The following is a 17942-nucleotide window of genomic DNA, read 5'->3' on the forward strand; positions in this document are numbered from 1 at the left end:
TAGAAACAAGCACCCGGCCAAAGTTTCCAGACTGGATTCATTTACATACTGCTTGAAATATTTATTTACCTTGAAAACCAGAAGGCATCACACCACCCAGGGGTGGACTGGCTCCCCCTTGACTGACTTTTGGCTCAGGAAGGGAAGGAAGGGGCCCACGGAGAGAGCCAAAGGCAGCCAGGCCCAGCCAGAACCCACCTGGAAAAATGGACGCCTCCCACGCCAGCATCTTTTCCTTGAACACGATGGAATATTGAGTGCTATGGACAATTCTCTTCAGCTCCTTCAGCTGCAAAGGGCTGAATTTGGTGCGGTAGAGGTGCTGTGCTTGTCCCGATGCTGTAGACCCTCAAGGGCCAGCGGGGCCGTCTCTCCTGCTGCTGCCGTGGAAGCTCATGGCTGCCACCGCCTCCGCCTCCACCTCCGCCCTCGCGTTTCTCTCCTTCCATGGAGCCCCGTGTTCCTGCCTCAACATGGCCTTCTCCTTCTCCTTTCCTTCCTCCTCCTTCTCTAGCTCCGGAGCCAATGTGGCCTTCTTCTCCTCCCTCTTTTGCTTCTGCTGCTTCCTGCTCAGGTTCAGACGTATTTTCTCTTCGCTGTTTCCTCCCGCTACATTCACCGAGATCCCGGGAGGTTTCGCATCTGTAAAGATGGAAAGCCAAAGAGAGACCAGGCTGTTGGAGCCCAGGGCGCGTGGGCAGGGGGAGGCAACGCTGTTGAGACCGGAGAGCGGTGGCGGCCGCGCAACGTTCTGTACACTCACCCCTCCCTGGGAAAGTTCGTTTCCTCAAGTTCGCTGAAGCACCTCTCCCCGTCCAGGTACTGACTGTGCAGTTCTTCTCGGTCCTCCCTCTGCCCCCAGACATCGATTGCAAGCTATCCCCCACGGGTTCAAAGTTTCCGGCTTCACATTGGACGCCGGGAATTGTGATGATTCAGCCATCAACCAGCAGTAGTAAATACTTAAGTTAGACATGAGGAAGGACTTCTTAAATACAATCTGGAAAAAATACTGGAGTAAGTTACTTGGAGAGGCTGGTAGAATTTCCTCTGCATCTTTTGAAGACGTGTGCAGATGGTTTGTAGTTGAAAGATGAGACCAGGGTTAAATCTCCCATTTTTGGCCTCAGATTCTCTGCTTCTTGAGTTGCCACTCAAGTGTGGCCCTGGGCTCTGGCTTCAAGTGTCTCCTGCTTTGCAGATTTCACACGTGGTGAGATGGAGACCAAGGACAGCTCTCCCAGGATCCAATGAAGGAAGAGAATGACCTGCATATTTCCCTTCTAAGGCAGTGTTTTGTCCTATGTATTCAACGTGCAGCCTTGAACACTGTATGATGCAGGCAGGCTGTGTTAGCCTTGCAGCTGAAGAGGTAGATGTTCAGAGGTTGAAGCAACACTTTCCATAGACAACACTCACCACCCCCTCACCCAGGCTGTCTTCAGCATTAGAACTCCCCACCCCCACCCCAGCCTTAAGGCAGGATTGGGACTAGGGCGAAGTGAATGAAGTACTTGCTTCTGGCAAACATTTAAGGATGTGTCCCAAAAACTCAGAATTCAAGATAAATAACATTTAATCCACATTTAATGCAATATTTTAATTTATATTTAAAAATAAAATCAGCAACCTACAGCCTGCCTGATTTTGTTGTCTTCAGAACTCTTACAGCACTTGCAGTCTCACCTATCCAATTTGAATAGTATCACACATTGCCTCAGTTGGGTGTCACTTCAAATGCAGGCATGAATTCATGGGTATATATACCTATGTGTGTTTTGTGAGTCCTCAGTTAGACCGTAAACTCCTTACACTTCATACATTTCTTAGTATTCCCCCAAAGCAGCACCCCAAAGCAATGCTCTGTACATAGCAGGCATTCAGGAAGGACTTGTGGATTGGCTAGTAATTATGGGGATGGGTGCTGCTCTTGATCAAGGCAAGGCTCCTGGGGACTTATACTACTTGAACTTTTCCTTCGTAGGCTGCATCCTCCCATTTTTCTCCCAGTTCATCTGGAAGTCTCAAGAGACAAACTCTAAGGTGGCAAAATTCTTTCCAGGAAGAGTCTAGGGTTTACTTGGTGTTCTTAGATGTGGTTTGAAAAACTTGTCAGCATCACACACTCCTCTCTGTCTGAGGCACTCTCTGTGGATGGAACTCCTCTTTGAGTGGAGAAGACTCCTTTATCCTGTCCCTTTTCTCCTTCACTGTTATCTCCTTTTCCTCACTATTATGGGTGTGTGTGCATGTGTAGTTCTATGCAATTTTCTCATGTCGTGGAGAAAAAGAAAATTAAGAATGATTTTACTTTGGAAGTTGAAACAAAGTCAATGCCACAAGAGAGGAACTAAGCAATGTTATGGGATTTAAAATGAAGGAGAGATCACATTAAGTACAAATCTGGAAATATACATGGAAGAAGTGGAATTGAAGATCGGTTTTGAAGGGTGAGTGGGAGTCTTTTTCTCCTTTTCATAAAATAAATACAGCCCCCCCCCCAAACACAAAAGTAATGAAAGATTATTGTAATATATTCAGCAAGTATGGGACAGTATAAGACAGTCCCCCAAATTAAACTCACCCATAATCTTGTCTGTCATCCAGAGGTAATAACGACAACATTCAGAGGTCTTTTCCTACAATTTCTTTTACATGTATTGTACTCCACACATTTATCTTATATTCTATCTTTGATGCCTAACATTTTATTATAAGCATTTCTTACACTAAAAATGTTTCTCTAAACTTTGAACAAATGCTTGCATAAAAGTCTGTTACTCATTCATCTTTTCCCTCATTCAGTTGGTTAACCAGTATTTATGGCCACTGATGCCATAACCACTGATGCCTGGCACTTATTGGGTACTCCATAAAAATTTGATGAATGGGTGCCAGGCAATGTGCTAGACTGGTACCATAATTTTCCTAACCATTTTCTCCAGTGTTGAACATTTAGATTTTCTTTTTTGTTGTGGTTCTTTTATTTTTATAAACAATGTGTTTTTGTGCATTAATCTTTGATGGGAAAAATTTTCAGTTGCTAGAGTTGAGGTTTATTTTGCACACCCTGCATTGTCTCTTTTTCACAGTGCTGCTTGGAAGAGGTCTACAAGTTGATGGATGAATGATGATGGATTTTTAGATCTTTGTGTTTTTAAATAATTTCAGACTTACAGAAAAGTTGCAAAGAGAATACAAATCATTCAGATACACTCTACAATCAGATTCCCCTCAAATTAACATTGCACCACATTTGCTTTACCATTCTCTCTGTAAATATAAATACATATGTTTTCTGGTCTGTTTTAGACACAGTGCTACTTTATCCTTAAATAGTTCCAGTGTTTCCAAAAACAATGACATTAATTTACATAACCACAGTTCAATTAACAAAATCAGGAAATTAATATTGATACAATACTATTATATGTTGGAGCATGTCACTTTTTGGTTAACCTTTCTGCATTACTCAGTACACTTTTTTGGCTCTAATGTTTAATCTATCATGCAATCGTGTGTGTGTGTGTGTGTGTGTGTCAAAAATTGTCTTTCTGGGAAAAAGGTATTTTTTCTCAAAGTGATTTGACCCCTTTCTGGCAAAATGCATTAACTTTCCCTTCCCAAAAGATTGATGGGAAGGGAATGATGGGAACAGCAACCTCGTATATCAAAGAAAACAGAGTGTGAAGAGACGGCTTAACAACATTCAAATTCCTTCACATCATTTAAAAAAAAAACATCTTCAGGAGGAATGAGATTGATTAAATCAAAGAATGTCCGAGCTGGAAGAACGTTCAAAATTCAGCCACCTTCTCATTGTTATATATGTGGAATGGGAGACCCAGGGAGGATAAGTAACTTGCCCAAGGTCACAGAGCACTCAAGTGCAGTCGGGGCTGATTTCTACTCTGGAGCTCAAGGGAGGAAGCAGTATCTCTCAATGAAAGGACAGCAGGGTGATTTTTTTAGCTTTTTTTTTCCATTCTTTATTACATGATCATTCTGGAGGAAATTGGAAAACATAAATGTTTTTAATTACCTGGAATCTGACCATGTCAAGATGATTGTTGTTGACACATTTGCTGTTTAATTTTCCAGACATTTTAGTATATCAATATTGATAAAATGGTATATTTACTAAAATTGGACCACACTAACCATACTGCTTTGTAATTTTTGTTTGCTCATCAACAGATCTTGAACACTGTTCTATGTCAATTAATGTACACCTACATTACATTTCCTAGTAGATGCATAACCATTCCATTGAACAGATGTAATTTCTTTAGTTTAATCAATCCCTCATTGTTAGAATTTTTAAATGTTAAGCTCTTATACATAATACTGACCATTCCCATTCACACATCATTCGCACACTACTTAGTGTGAATTTTTGTAGGAATGTAGTGCAACAATATACACTGGGTGTGATCTCTGGCCTGGGAACTTAGGGAGTGTCTTTACTCAAGTTACAACCCTTCTATGCCCCAATTTCCTCACCTTTAAGTGGAACCAATCATAATACTGATCTCTTAGGCATCTTGGGAGGATTAAATGAGATAATACATGTAAGTTAATTGGTTAGTGCCTAGAATATAGCAAATCCTAAATCAATAGAAATGATTATTATGTTATTACTATTGCACAATCCCTGAGGATTATCAGCTCTTCAAAAATATTCCCATAGTTTTCTCTTACTCTTTGAATGACAGTAACCAGAGTTTCATGAACAAGTTTTTAGATGATAAACGTTAGTAGCTAAAATAACATGCCTTTTTTTTCCATTTAACTTGTCCAGAGGAAATACAGTGAATTTAAATGATCTTTGGCTGTTGAGCTACTTGCCATGGTCTGGTTATATAACTTATTGCCAGTCAAAAGAGCAGAGCAGAGCCTTTCATTGACAGTTCTTAAGTAACAAACAAGTCCTTTGTGATAAAGCCCCCTATGATATTTTCCCCTTTGGAAAATGCTCAAAGCAGAGCTTATTATGTAAAACCAACAGACTCTCGCTGCTATCACAGGTCCTGCTTCCAAGTGCTTCCAAGCTGGTCTCTCTGCTCGTCTCTTGTATCCAAGTACCCCACTTGTATCCATTCACCTATTAGTTTTAATAGACGTGGGCGAGAGCACACCTGCAGCTGAAGTCTTTGCCCCCGAAACTTTGTTCATTATCTAGGGCTATATCTCTGAGTCACAATAGGACAGAATTCAGGTTCACATAATCACCTGAAGCTTTGGAAAGTGACGACCATTCCTTCAAAGGCATATATAGCTACCCCAACCCGTGTGTTACCCACACCTTTTGCGGTGCCGTGCCATCCTTCCTTTAAAAAGTGACCAGTGACTTTCTGCTACAGTGTCTCACCCCTGCTGTGATGGCTTTGTCAACTTAGCTAAGCTACAACTGTTTCCCAGGATTTCTTTCTCTGTGTGTGGTTATGAGTCAGAATAGGCCACAAGAAAAATTTCTTCAGTATTTGGCAGGTAGAAGTGAAGCAACAGCCATTATGTTCTGAAGGTTGGTGTAGGATCAGGTGCTATAATTGCTTGCACAGGTTTGCCCCAGTCTGCCTGCACAGCCTGTTGGTTTGTGGGGCCCATGGCTCATCCAGTTCTTCCGGGTCTCCTCTTTCAACTTCTCCAAGTTTTATCCAGGTATGTGTGCAACCCTGTGGCAAATGATGCCAGTTCCCTTCATAGGTTGGGGTCAAGGGATAGAGGCAAATTCTAGTTTATCTTCATGGGTTTCAGTTTGTCCTCATGGGTTTAAAAATATCTTTGCAAGTTGCAGTTTGTCCTTGTTCTCCCCCACTTTACATCCAGCTTTTCTTACCAACTGTTGGCCCTGAATATCTACCATGACTTGAAGCCCATCACTAAATGCAGAGGTCTTCCATAGACTTCTTCATCATCTCCCATAAGTGCAAAAGGTCTAAGCCCTATATTATATCTCTTATTCCTTATCCCTATGATTCTCTGATAAAAACCCTACAACTGTGGTCAAGTGATTCCTGTTTTACATTCACATGTGCACCACAGATACACGATTATACAAGTTACAACAGAATTTTCAATTTTGCAAAAAGAATTTGTACATGACACTGAAGTACTCTTGCTCCGTTTTATGTCAGACTTCCTTGGATAGTATTCTAAGTTTATTGCCAACTTATTTTTCTTCCTCCCATTTTTACTGCAGTTCATGTTTATGACTATTGCCTTACAAAACACCCTTTTAATTTACCAGGGCCTTGCCAAACACCAAATCCAGGACCCAGTCTACTTCACTTCCTTGAACTTCTCAACACTGTTGGCCACCTACTCTTTCTTGAATTTGTCACCTCATTTGCTTTACATGACCCAAATCTCTGTTGGATTTTCTCCCCTCTCCAAATGCTCCTTCTGTGTTTGGTTTGCTGGTTTCTCTGCTACCCAAAGTGCAATTGTCACCCAAAGTTTAGTTCTTGGCACTGTTGAATTCTCACTCTACCCTCTCTCCCTTATGAGCCCCTTTATTCTCATGGATTCAACCATCATCCCTTCACACATGACTTACAAAACTATGCCTTTTCTCTGCTCTCTCTCCTGAATGCTGGGATTGTGTTTTGTCGCAGTCTGTTGAGGTGCACACGAAACTCAAACTAAACATATATTAATTGAATTATTTATTCGCCACAACCTGCACATTCTCCCATGTCCTCTAACTTGGATAATAGCATTGACACTCTTCAATCACTCATGCTCAAAACTTCAGGGCATTCTATACTTTTTCCTCCAATATGTCTCCAGATATTTGAATTCCTGATTCTCCCTTTTCCCCCATTCCCAGGTCCTCATTCTGTCTTGCTTGTATTGTGCTATTATAAAAACCTCCTACTCGATACTTAACTTTAGTCTCCACCTCTTTCCTTCCATACTCCCTGCAGCCTGTGTTACGTTCCCAAAACGTGAGTAAGCTTATGTAACTACTTTGTTCAAAATCTCCTGGTTGCTCATTACATACAGAATAAAAATCTGCCAATCTCCTTCAGCATGGCCTCTTCTCCCTTTCTTCCCTATCAACATTACCTCCTCCTCTACTCTCATCTCCCCTCCACCACCCTCACCATATATGGGTCCCTGGCCACACTCCATCTCCTAGACATACTCTGCTTGCTCTCAGCCAGAGCCTTGGCTCAGGCCTTTTCTGCATGAGCTATGTGTAATGTTGAAACCCTATCCATGCTCCTTAACCAGGCTCGATTATCACTCCTAGCTGAATAGCGTGGGTAAGAGCCTCTGAGTTAGAGAGACTATCTATAGCATGGGAGTGCCAATGCATATAATAGCAATAACTCCCATCGATCACACACTCATTGTTCCAGACACTGTTCTATGTGCTTTATATGTACAGATTCTTACATTCCTCACAATAACTCTATGATGTAGTCACTAATATTATCCTCATTAGTAAGGATACTAATGTGGAAACTAAGGCCTAGAAAGTATAAGAAACTTGCCTAAAGACATCCCACTAGTAGGAAGTGGAGGCAAGACTTGTATTCTGGCCCACTGGCCTCAGAGTCTGCCTCTCAAAGTCACTGTGGGGATAAAGAGGATACATATGTGAAGTGCTTGGCACAAAAGCAAACCAGGGTTTCCCATCCACTTGTACTGGAGTTCATCTTGAAACAGAGGGGTTTAATGTCTTTTTTCCTTGTGTATATTATAAAATCTCCTGGAACAGGAATTTCATCTTATTCATTTTCTTGTTTCTCCAGCCAGCAATATAGGGTTTACTCACAGTAGATGTTCAATTTCAAAACAGGAGATGATGTTTTCCAGTTCCTTGAAAACGCAAAGTAAGAACAAAAATTTTGGGGCACGTGAAAATGAGCAGTAGGGCATGGCAATTAAAACGTGGATTCTGGGGCCAGAAAAACTTAGTTGAAATCCCAGCTTGTCCTCTCACAGCTCTGTGACCCTGAGCAAGTTGATTAACTGCGTCCTAGTGATTTTTCACACGCACATGCGCATGCGTGCGCGCACGCACACACACACACTGAGGATCATCCCAGAGTTACTTTGAGGAGTGCATGAATTAATACATGTAAAGCACTAAAAACAGTGCCTGGCACATAATAAGGACTGAATGTGTTTGCTGTTATTATTATGGTGTATTTTATCCCAACTAATATAACATGAATAATTAACCATCTATCTTGGTAGAAAATGATCATAAAAGGGCCCATTTTGAAACAGTACCTTGTAAGAGATTCCTAACTGCAGACTAAATTGCTCATTCTTTCCTCTCTGCTGCATTTTTTTTGCTTTGCATATCTCACTTTTACCTAAACAGATTCAACTTATTTAATCTAATAATTTTTAATTAAACTTTTTATTTTGAGATAATGTAGACATGTGCAGTTGTAAGGAATAACACAGAGGGAGTCTTGTACCATTTACCCAATTTCCCCCATTGGTGACATTTGGCACAACTGTAGCACAATAGCACAAGCAGGATAATAACATTGATATCATCAAGACACAAGACAGTTCCCTCACCACAAAGATCCTGCATGATGCCCTTCTATAGCCACACCACTTCTCTACCCTTTCTCCAGGCTTGTCCAGAATCCTTGGAGTCCACTAATCAGCTCTCCATTTCCATAATTCTGTCATTTCAAAAACGGTATATACTCTTTGTTGCTCAGATGTGGCTCTCTCTCTCTCTAACTGAGCCATCTCGACAGGTGAACTCGCTGCCCTCCCCTCTACGTGGGACCTGACTCCCAGGGTTGTAAATCTCCCTGGCAATGCAGAATATGACTCCCGGGGATGAATGTGGACCAGGCATCGTGGGACTGAGAGTATCTTCTTGACCAAAAGGGGGATGCAAAATGAGACAAAATAGTTTCAGTGGCTGAGAGATTTCAAATGGAGTTGAGAGGTCACTCTGGTGGACATTCTTATGCACTATATAGATAACACATCTTAGGTTTTAATGCATTGGAATAGCTAGAAGTAAATACCTGAAACTACCAAACTCCAACCCAGCAGTCTGGACTCCTGAAGACAATTATATAATAATGTAGATTACAAGGGGTGACAGTGTGATTGTGAAGACCTTGTGGATCACACCCCCTTTATCTAGTGTATGGATGAATAGAAAAATGGGGATAAAAACTAAAGGACAGGGAGGCGGGGCAAGATGGCGGACTGGTGAGCTGTATGTTTTAGTTACTCCTCCAGGAAAGTAGGTAGAAAGCAAGGAACTGCGTGGACTGGACACCACAGAGCAATCTGACTTTGGGCATACTTCATACAACACTCATGAACACGTCGAACTGCTGAGATCAGCGAAATCCATAAGTTTTTGTGGCCAGGGGACCCACGCCCCTCCCTGCCAGGCTCAGTCCCGTGGGAGGAGGGGCTGTCAGCTCCCGGAAGGAGAAGGGAGAACTGCAGTGGCAGCCCTTATCGGAAACTCATTCTACTGATCCAAACTCCAACCATAGATAGACTGAGACCAGACACCAGAGAATCTGAGAGCAGCCAGCCCAGCAGAGAGGAGACAGGCATAGAAAAAAACAGCACGAAAAACTCCAAAATAAAAGCGGAGGATTTTTGGAGTTCTGGTGAACATAGAAAGGGGAAAGGCAGAGCTCAGGCCCTCAGGCTCATATGCAAATCCCGAAGAAAAGCTGATCTCTCTGCCCTGTGGAACTTTCCTTAATGGCCCTAATTGCTTTGTCTCTTAGCATTTCAATAACCCATTAGATCTGTGAGGAGGGCCCTTTTTTTTTTTTTTTAATCCTTTTTTCTTTTTCTAAAACAATTACTCTAAGAAGCCCAATACAGAAAGCTTCAAAGACTTGCAATTTGGGCAGGTCAAGACAAGAGCAGAACTAAGAGAGCTCTGAGACAAAAGGCAATAATCCAGTGGCTGAGAAATTTCACTAAACACCACAACTTCCCAAGAAAAGGGGGGTGTCCGCTCACAGCCATCATCCTGGTGGACAGGAAACACTCCTGCCCATCGCCAGCCCCATAGCCCAGAGCTGCCCCACACAACCCAGTGTGACGGAAGTGCTTCAAATAACAGGCACACTCCACAAAATTGGGCGTGGACATTAGCCTTCCCTGCACCCTCAGCTGATTGTCCCAGAGTTGGGAAGGTGGAGCAGTGTGAATTAACAAAGCCCCATTCAGCCATCATTTCAGCAGACTGGGAGCCTCCCTACACAGCCCAGCAGCCCAGAACTGCCCTGGGGGGACGGCACTCACCTGTGACATAGCACAGTCATCCATCAACAGAGGACCAGGGGGTGCACGGCCTGGAAGAGGGACCCAATTGCAAGTCTCAGGAGCCATACGCCAATACCAAGGACTTGTGGGTCAGTGGCAGAGACAAACTGTGGCAGGACTGAACTGATGGATTAGACTATTGCAGCAGCTTTAAAACTCCAGGATCACCAGGGAGATTTGATTGTTAGAGCCACCCCCCTCCCTGACTGCCCAGAAACACGCCCCATATACAGGGCGGGCAACACCAACTACACACGCAAGCTTGGTACACCAATTGGACCCCACAAGACTCACTCCCCCACTCACCAAAAAGGCAAAGCAGGGGAGAACTGGCTTGTGGAGAACAGGTGGCTCGTGGACGCCACCTGCTGGTTAGTTAGAGAAAGTGTACTCCACGAAGCTGTAGATCTGATAAAGTAGAGATAAGGACTTCAATTGGTCTACAAATCCTAAAAGAATGCTATCAAGTTCAGCAAATGCCACGAGGCCAAAAACAACAGAAAATTATAAAGCATATGAAAAAACCAGACGATATGGATAACCCAAGCCCAAGCACCCAAATCAAAAGACCAGAAGAGACACAGCACCTAGAGCAGCTACTCAAAGAACTAAAGATGAACAATGAGACCATAGTACGGAATACAAAGGATATCAAGAAGACCCTAGAAGAGCATAAAGAAGACATTGCAAGACTAAATAAAAAAATAGATGATCTTATGGAAATTAAAGAAACTGTTGACCAAATTAAAAAGATTCTGGACACTCATAGTACGAGACTAGAGGAAGTTGAACAACGAATCAGTGACCTGGAAGATGACAGAATGGAAAATGAAAGCATAAAAGAAAGAATGGGGAAAAGAATTGAAAAAATCGAAACGGACCTCAGGGATATGATAGATAATATAAAACGTCCTAATATAAGACTCATTGGTGTTCCAGAAGGGGAAGAAAAGGGTAAAGGTCTAGGAAGAGTATTCAAAGAAATTGTTGGGGAAAACTTCCCAAATCTTCTAAACAACATAAATACACAAATCATAAATGCTCAGCGAACTCCAAATAGAATAAATCCAAATAAACCCACTCCGAGACATATTCTGATCACACTGTCAAACACGGAAGAGAAGGAGCAAGTTCTGAAAGCAGCAAGAGAAAAGCAATTCACCACATACAAAGGAAACAGCATAAGACTAAGTAGTGACTACTCAGCAGCCACCATGGAGGCGAGAAGGCAGTGGCATGATATATTTAAAATTCTGAGTGAGAAAAATTTCCAACCAAGAATACTTTATCCAGCAAAGCTCTCCTTCAAATTTGAGGGAGAGCTTAAATTTTTCACAGACAAACAAATGCTGAGAGAATTTGCTAACAAGAGACCTGCCCTACTGGAGATACTAAAGGGAGCCCTACAGACAGAGAAACAAAGAAAGGACAGAGAGACTTGGAGAAAGATTCAGTACTAAAGAGATTCGGTATGGGTACAATAAAGGATATTAATAGAGAGAGGGGAAAAATATATACGACAAACATAAACCAAAGGATAAGATGGCTGATTCAAGAAATGCCTTCATGGTTATAACGTTGAATGTAAATGGATTAAACTCCCCAATTAAAAGATATAGATTCGCAGAATGGATCAAGAAAAATGAACCATCAATATGTTGCATACAAGAGACTCATCTTAGACACAGGGACACAAAGAAATTGAAAGTGAAAGGATGGAAAAAAATATTTCATGCAAGCTACAGCCAAAAGAAAGCAGGTGTAGCAATATTAATCTCAGATAAAATAGACTTTTGTTGGGGACAATTAAGGTAGCATATATAATATTCACCTTCAGCAATACCGGTAACATGCAACATGGCCGCCAGGGCTGATGCAAGAACAGCTTAAGCTATAATTAGCCTTCTTCAAGGAAGTAACAGTAGTTCCTGCCTAAGCAGTAGCTAGTTCGTGCCTAAACAGTAGCCACCCATTGGCCATCCACCCTAGCAACAGCAATCACCAATCCCAGACCGCTACCTGTCCTTATTAGCCACCCCCTCTCCCTCCAGGGCATATATACCCTGCCTCTTCAATAAAGTTTTGCAGCTTGATCAGAAACCTGTCTTGCTGTCATTCTTCGTGTCTCTTGTCCCATACCGTTCCTCCCTTACAGGTATCAGAGCCTCCGTTGATCGTCCCGCGGGCCGGGACAACTGGCGCCCAACGTGGGGCTCGAGCCTTGTGAGGGACGGAACGCCGCACTCAAGGAGAGAGGCCTCTCACACTCACCGCACCAGGGATTGCCGCGAAGTAACTCGCTCGCGAGACGAATCCGTTCAGCAGTTGATCAGTGTCGGCGAAAGAAGGAGAAAAGAAAAGAAAAGAAAGAAAACAACGGAAGGTAAGCCCCCCACCCCCATCATGGGACAAGTAACTTCCCAACACGAAATATATGTTAGTCAGGTCAAAGAATCACTCAAGGCACGAGGAACTAGAGTTAAGAAAAAGGATCTCACACACTTCTTCAATTTTCTACTAAAAACCTGTCCTTGGTTCCCCCAGGAAGGTACCATAGACCAGCGATGCTGGCAAAGGGTCGGTGATTGCTTAAAAGACTACTACTGAACCTTCGGTCCTGAAAAGGTCCCGGTCACTGCTTTCACTTACTGGAATCTAATTAATGAAATCCTAAAAGTCCATTCTCTGGCCCCTGATATTCAAAAGCTCTGTAGAAAAGGGGAAGAAGCGTTAAGAGAGCACTCTCGCCCCGCCTCAGAAGCCAACTCAGTAATTATTGACATGCCTGAAAAACCTCTAAATGAGGACCCAAACGAAAGTAGACCAAACACCCCTATCAGTCAGGTTTGTCCGCTAGCCAATCAGTGTAAAGTTGAAACAAAAGCTGAAAACTTACTTTCTGTGGAGGATCATTCCCTTCCTCCGTTTCGGCCACCTCCTTATGCGCCTGGTCTTTCAGAGCCAAATCCTCAACCACGTTCTCAATTTTATCCAGTTACGTCCCTGCCTCAGTCCAATGCGCTAGAAGAGGCCACAGAAAATCTACGGCTACACGCCGATAATTTTAAAGAAACCTTTAATCAGGAACGGCTGCGAGCTGCCAATTTGCTTGCTGATCTTCGGGCAGCGACTCAAAGCGTTGCAGCCCTTACTCTCCCAGAGAATACTCACCCTTATGCCTTTCCAGTCACACGCAGTCAGAGCTCCCAAAATGGCGCCGCCAGCTCCCAAAATGGCGCTTCTAGTAGCGAAAGCGAGGAAGAGGAACAATCAAACCCCCCCAGTTCTGATGAAGAGGAGCAAGAGGAAGCTAGTACTACCTCAACAGCTAAATATAAAAAACTCAGTTTAAAATATTTAGAAAAATTTAAAAAGGCAGTGAATGATTATGGCGCTACCGCCCCCTTCACGCTCACCTTATTAGAAAGCCTTAGTGAAAAGGAACTCACTCCTAACGATTGGTCCCAATTAGCCAGAGCTGCCTTGTCCGGCGGCGATTTCCTGTTATGGAAATCCAATTATGAAGAGCACTGTAAAAAGTATGCCACCCGTAATGCCCGTAAAGCCACCTCTAAAAAATGGACATTAAACAAATTTTTAGGTCAAAGCCCCTACCATCAAAATGACAAACAAGCTCAATTCCCCCCAGGCCTCCTAGCACAAATACAAACGGCCGCGCTTAGAGCATGGAAGAAACTTCCACAAAAGGGTGCGGCCACTGCCTCTCTCGCTAAATTAAGACAGGGACCCGATGAACCATATACCGATTTCCTCAGCCGCCTACAAAACATGGCTGAGCGTCTATTTGGGGCCAGCGAAAGCGAGAGTGATTTCATTAAACACCTGGCCTATGAAAATGCCAACGCTGCCTGCCAGGCAGCAATCCGCCCCTTTCGCAATACCAATCTTAATAATTACATAAAACTCTGTTCTGGCATTGGGCCCACTCAAACTCTTGGAATAGCCATTGGCGCGGCCCTTCAAAACTTTGCAGCACAAACTAAGCCTCCAACATGCTATAACTGTAAGCAACCTGGCCATTTTTCAAAAAATTGCCCCGTGCCAAGAACCAGTACCTCTTCACCCATTTTTAAAAAAACCCCCATTGCCACCCTCTATTTGTCCCCGCTGTAGAAAGGGGTTCCATTGGGCATCTGAATGCCACTCTAACGCAGACATTAATGGCCAACCCCTTAAGCCTAAGCCCCAGGGAAACTCCCAATGGGGCCGGCCCCAGGCCCCAACCAGAATGAACCCAGGGGCAGTACGGTTCGTTCGACCATCCTCAGTCACAATACCAGCTCTCCCCACCATAAACCATGCTGCCGTGTCGCAGACTTATGGAGAGCAACAGCAGGAAGTGCAGGGATGGACCTCTGTACCACCTCCAAATCAATATTAACCCCAGAAAACAGTCCTCTCCTCATACCAACGGGAGTTTATGGACCACTGCCCCCAAATACCTTTGGCCTCATCTTAGGAAGAGCCAGTACCGCCCTTCACGGGATTCGAATCACCCCAGGTGTGCTGGATAATGATTTTAAGGGTGAAATAAAAATAATCACAGCCACCTCAAGCAACATTGTCTCTATTCCTCCCGGCACCCGAATAGCACAGCTTGTAATCCTCCCCCTTCAACACATTAACTCAGACTTCAAAAAAACCCAGTGCCCCACAGAGGGCCCTGGATCCTCCGACATTTTTTGGGCACAACCAATATCCCATAATCGGCCCACCTTAAAACTAAAACTTAATGGCAAGCTATTTGAAGGAATCTTAGACACAGGGGCCGATTCCACAGTTATATCCTCAAACCACTGGCCAAAATCATGGCCCCTCACGGCCGCTGCCACCCACCTACAGGGAATAGGAGAAGCCACAAATCCTCTACAAAGTTCACAAGCCCTAAAATGGGAGGATGAGGAAGGGAACGCTGGTACAGTTATACCATATATTATCCCCCATCTCCCCGTTAATCTCTGGGGTAGAGATATCCTAACTCAAATGAAAGTTTTTATGTGTAGCCCTAGTGATACAGTTACTGCTCAAATGCTCAAAATGAACTTTCTCCCTGGCAAAGGCCTTGGAAAAGCTAATCAAGGAATAAAGCAGCCCATCTCTATAACACCTAATACAGCTAGAACAGGACTCGGGCTCTCCCAAAATTTAGCCTGACGGCCATTGACATCCCTGTACCCCATGCTGAGAAAATCTCTTGGAAATCCGTAGAACCAGTGTGGGTTGATCAATGGCCCCTAACTCAGGAAAAAAACCCTAGCAGCTATAAAGTTAGTACAGGAACAGCTTAATGCCGGACATATTGAACCTACTCAGCCCCCTTGGAACACCCCTATTTTTGTTATAAGAAAAAAATCAGGTAAATGGAGACTGCTACAAGACTTGCGCGCCGTAAACAAAGCCATGGTACCCATGGGGGCGCTGCAACCCGGTCTCCCTTCACCAGTTGTTATCCCTATCAACTTTTACAAAATAGTTATAGATTTAAAGGATTGTTTTTTCTCCATACCTCTTCACCCAGAAGACAGGCAATATTTCGCCTTTAGCGTCCCTCAAATCAATTTTCAGGGCCCTATGCCCCGGTTTCAATGGAAAGTCTTACCACAGGGCATGGCCAATAGTCCAACCTTGTGCCAAAGATTTGTCACTGAGGCCATTAACCCTATCAGACAGCTATGGCCACAAATCTACATTCTTCATTACATGGATGATGTCCTATTAGCAGGTGAGGACGTAGATAAATTACATTTTTGCTTTCAAGACCTTCTTAAAAATTTAACAGCAAAAGGTCTTCAAATAGCCCCCGACAAGGTACAAACCTCAGACCCTTTTTCTTATCTAGGGTTCGAACTTTGGCACCAACAAGTTTTAACACCCCGCATTCAATTGCGAACCTCCCATTTGCTAACGTTGAATGACTTCCAAAAACTCTTAGAAGACATTCAATGGCTTCGCCCCTACCTAAAACTACCCACTGAAACTCTTCTACCACTCTTTAATATTTTGAAAGGAGACGCAAGTCCCTCCTCTCCCCGAAGCATAACTCCAGAGGCAATGCAAGCGCTTACCATCATAAATCAAGCTATCCAAAATCAAACTTGCTTTCAAATAAACTACCACCAGCCTTTAATTTTTATAATTCTTAATACAATTCACACGCCTACAGGCGTATTCTGGCAATCCAATTCAAAACGACCAAACGGGCGAGGCCACCCACTACTCTGGGTTCATCTCCCAGCTACTCCAACAAAAGTGCTCTCGCCATACGTTGCTCTTATAGCTGCCCTCATAATTAAAGGCCGGCAAACTAGCCGCCAACTGTTTGGAAAAGATCCCGATTCCCTTATTGTCCCATACACCCAAGATCAAATCCATTGGCTTTTCCAAACCAACGATGAATGGGCTATCGCATGCTCTTCATTCCTAGGCGATATTGATAATCATTACCCAAACGACCCATTAATCCAGTTCGCTAAAATCCATCAATTCACTTTCCCAAAGGTCACTAAAGCAAAACCCATAGACTCTGCTACCTTAGTCTTTACTGATGGTTCAGCAAATGGGACCGCAGCATATGTCATCCAGGGTCAAGCATTTTCCGTGCGCTCTCCCTATGCCTCAGTTCAACTTGTCGAGCTCTATGCAGTCCTGCAGGTTTTTTCCCACCTTCAAAACCAACCTTTTAATTTATACACTGATAGTGCATATATAGCTCAGTCCATACCGCTATTAGAAACAACTCCATTTATCAAACCGTCCACCAATGCAGTCCCCTTATTCTCAAAGCTACAAAAATTAATTCTCAAACGACAGCTCCCTTTCTTCATAGGACACCTCCGTGCCCATCAGAACCTGCCAGGCCCTCTAGCGGAAGGTAACGCACTAGCAGACGCTGCCACCCAGCTAATATGTTCCAATTTTTGCGATTCTCTAACCCTGGCCTCTCAAGCCCATGCCCAACACCATTTAAATGCAAACACTCTCCGCCTGAAATTTAACATTACAAGGGAGCAGGCAAGAGAAGTTGTTAAAGCCTGCAAAAACTGCGTAACTCACCTGCCAGTCCCCCATATGGGAGTCAACCCAAAAGGGCTCATCCCAAACGAAATCTGGCAAATGGATGTCACCCATCTCGCTAGTTTTGGACAACTTAAATATATACATGTCTGTATTGATACGTACAGTGGATTCATGCTAGCTAGTTTGCAATCAGGGGAAGCTTCAAAGCATGTCATCTCTCATTTGCTACATTGCTTCACCGTTTTAGGCCAGCCTAAAACCATTAAAACAGATAATGGACCTGGGTATACTGGAAAAAACTTTCAAACATTCTGTCAGCAATTGCAAATTAAGCACATTACGGGAATACCTTATAATCCCCAAGGACAGGGAATAGTAGAGCGAGCACATCGCACCCTAAAAAATGCCCTGTGCCGTCTAGCTGATAGCACTCTCAACCTCACAAAGCAACGTCCCCGAGACCTTCTACACCATGCCCTTTTTGTCCTTAACTTCTTAACCCTAGATATTAATGGACAATCTGCAGCTGATAGACACTGGCATCCCAAAACACAAACGCAACAAGCCACTGTTATGTGGCGTGACCCCTTGACATCGAAGTGGAATGGGCCTGA

General features: G+C 43.5%; 1 long non-coding RNA gene across 1 annotated transcript; it reads right to left on the bottom strand.

The window, feature by feature from the left end:
- Positions 1 to 12902: 12902 nt before the first annotated feature.
- LOC119523824 lies at positions 12903 to 13503 on the bottom strand. Its single transcript, XR_005214669.1, has 3 exons — positions 13462 to 13503; positions 13187 to 13311; positions 12903 to 12998 (listed from the first exon to the last, which is right to left on the bottom strand). It is a non-coding gene; the product is annotated as an uncharacterized LOC119523824 (long non-coding RNA).
- Positions 13504 to 17942: the final 4439 nt, after the last annotated feature.

The sequence above is a fragment of the Choloepus didactylus genome, chromosome X (assembly GCF_015220235.1).
Source record: "Choloepus didactylus isolate mChoDid1 chromosome X, mChoDid1.pri, whole genome shotgun sequence".
Lineage (NCBI taxonomy): Eukaryota > Metazoa > Chordata > Mammalia > Pilosa > Megalonychidae > Choloepus > Choloepus didactylus.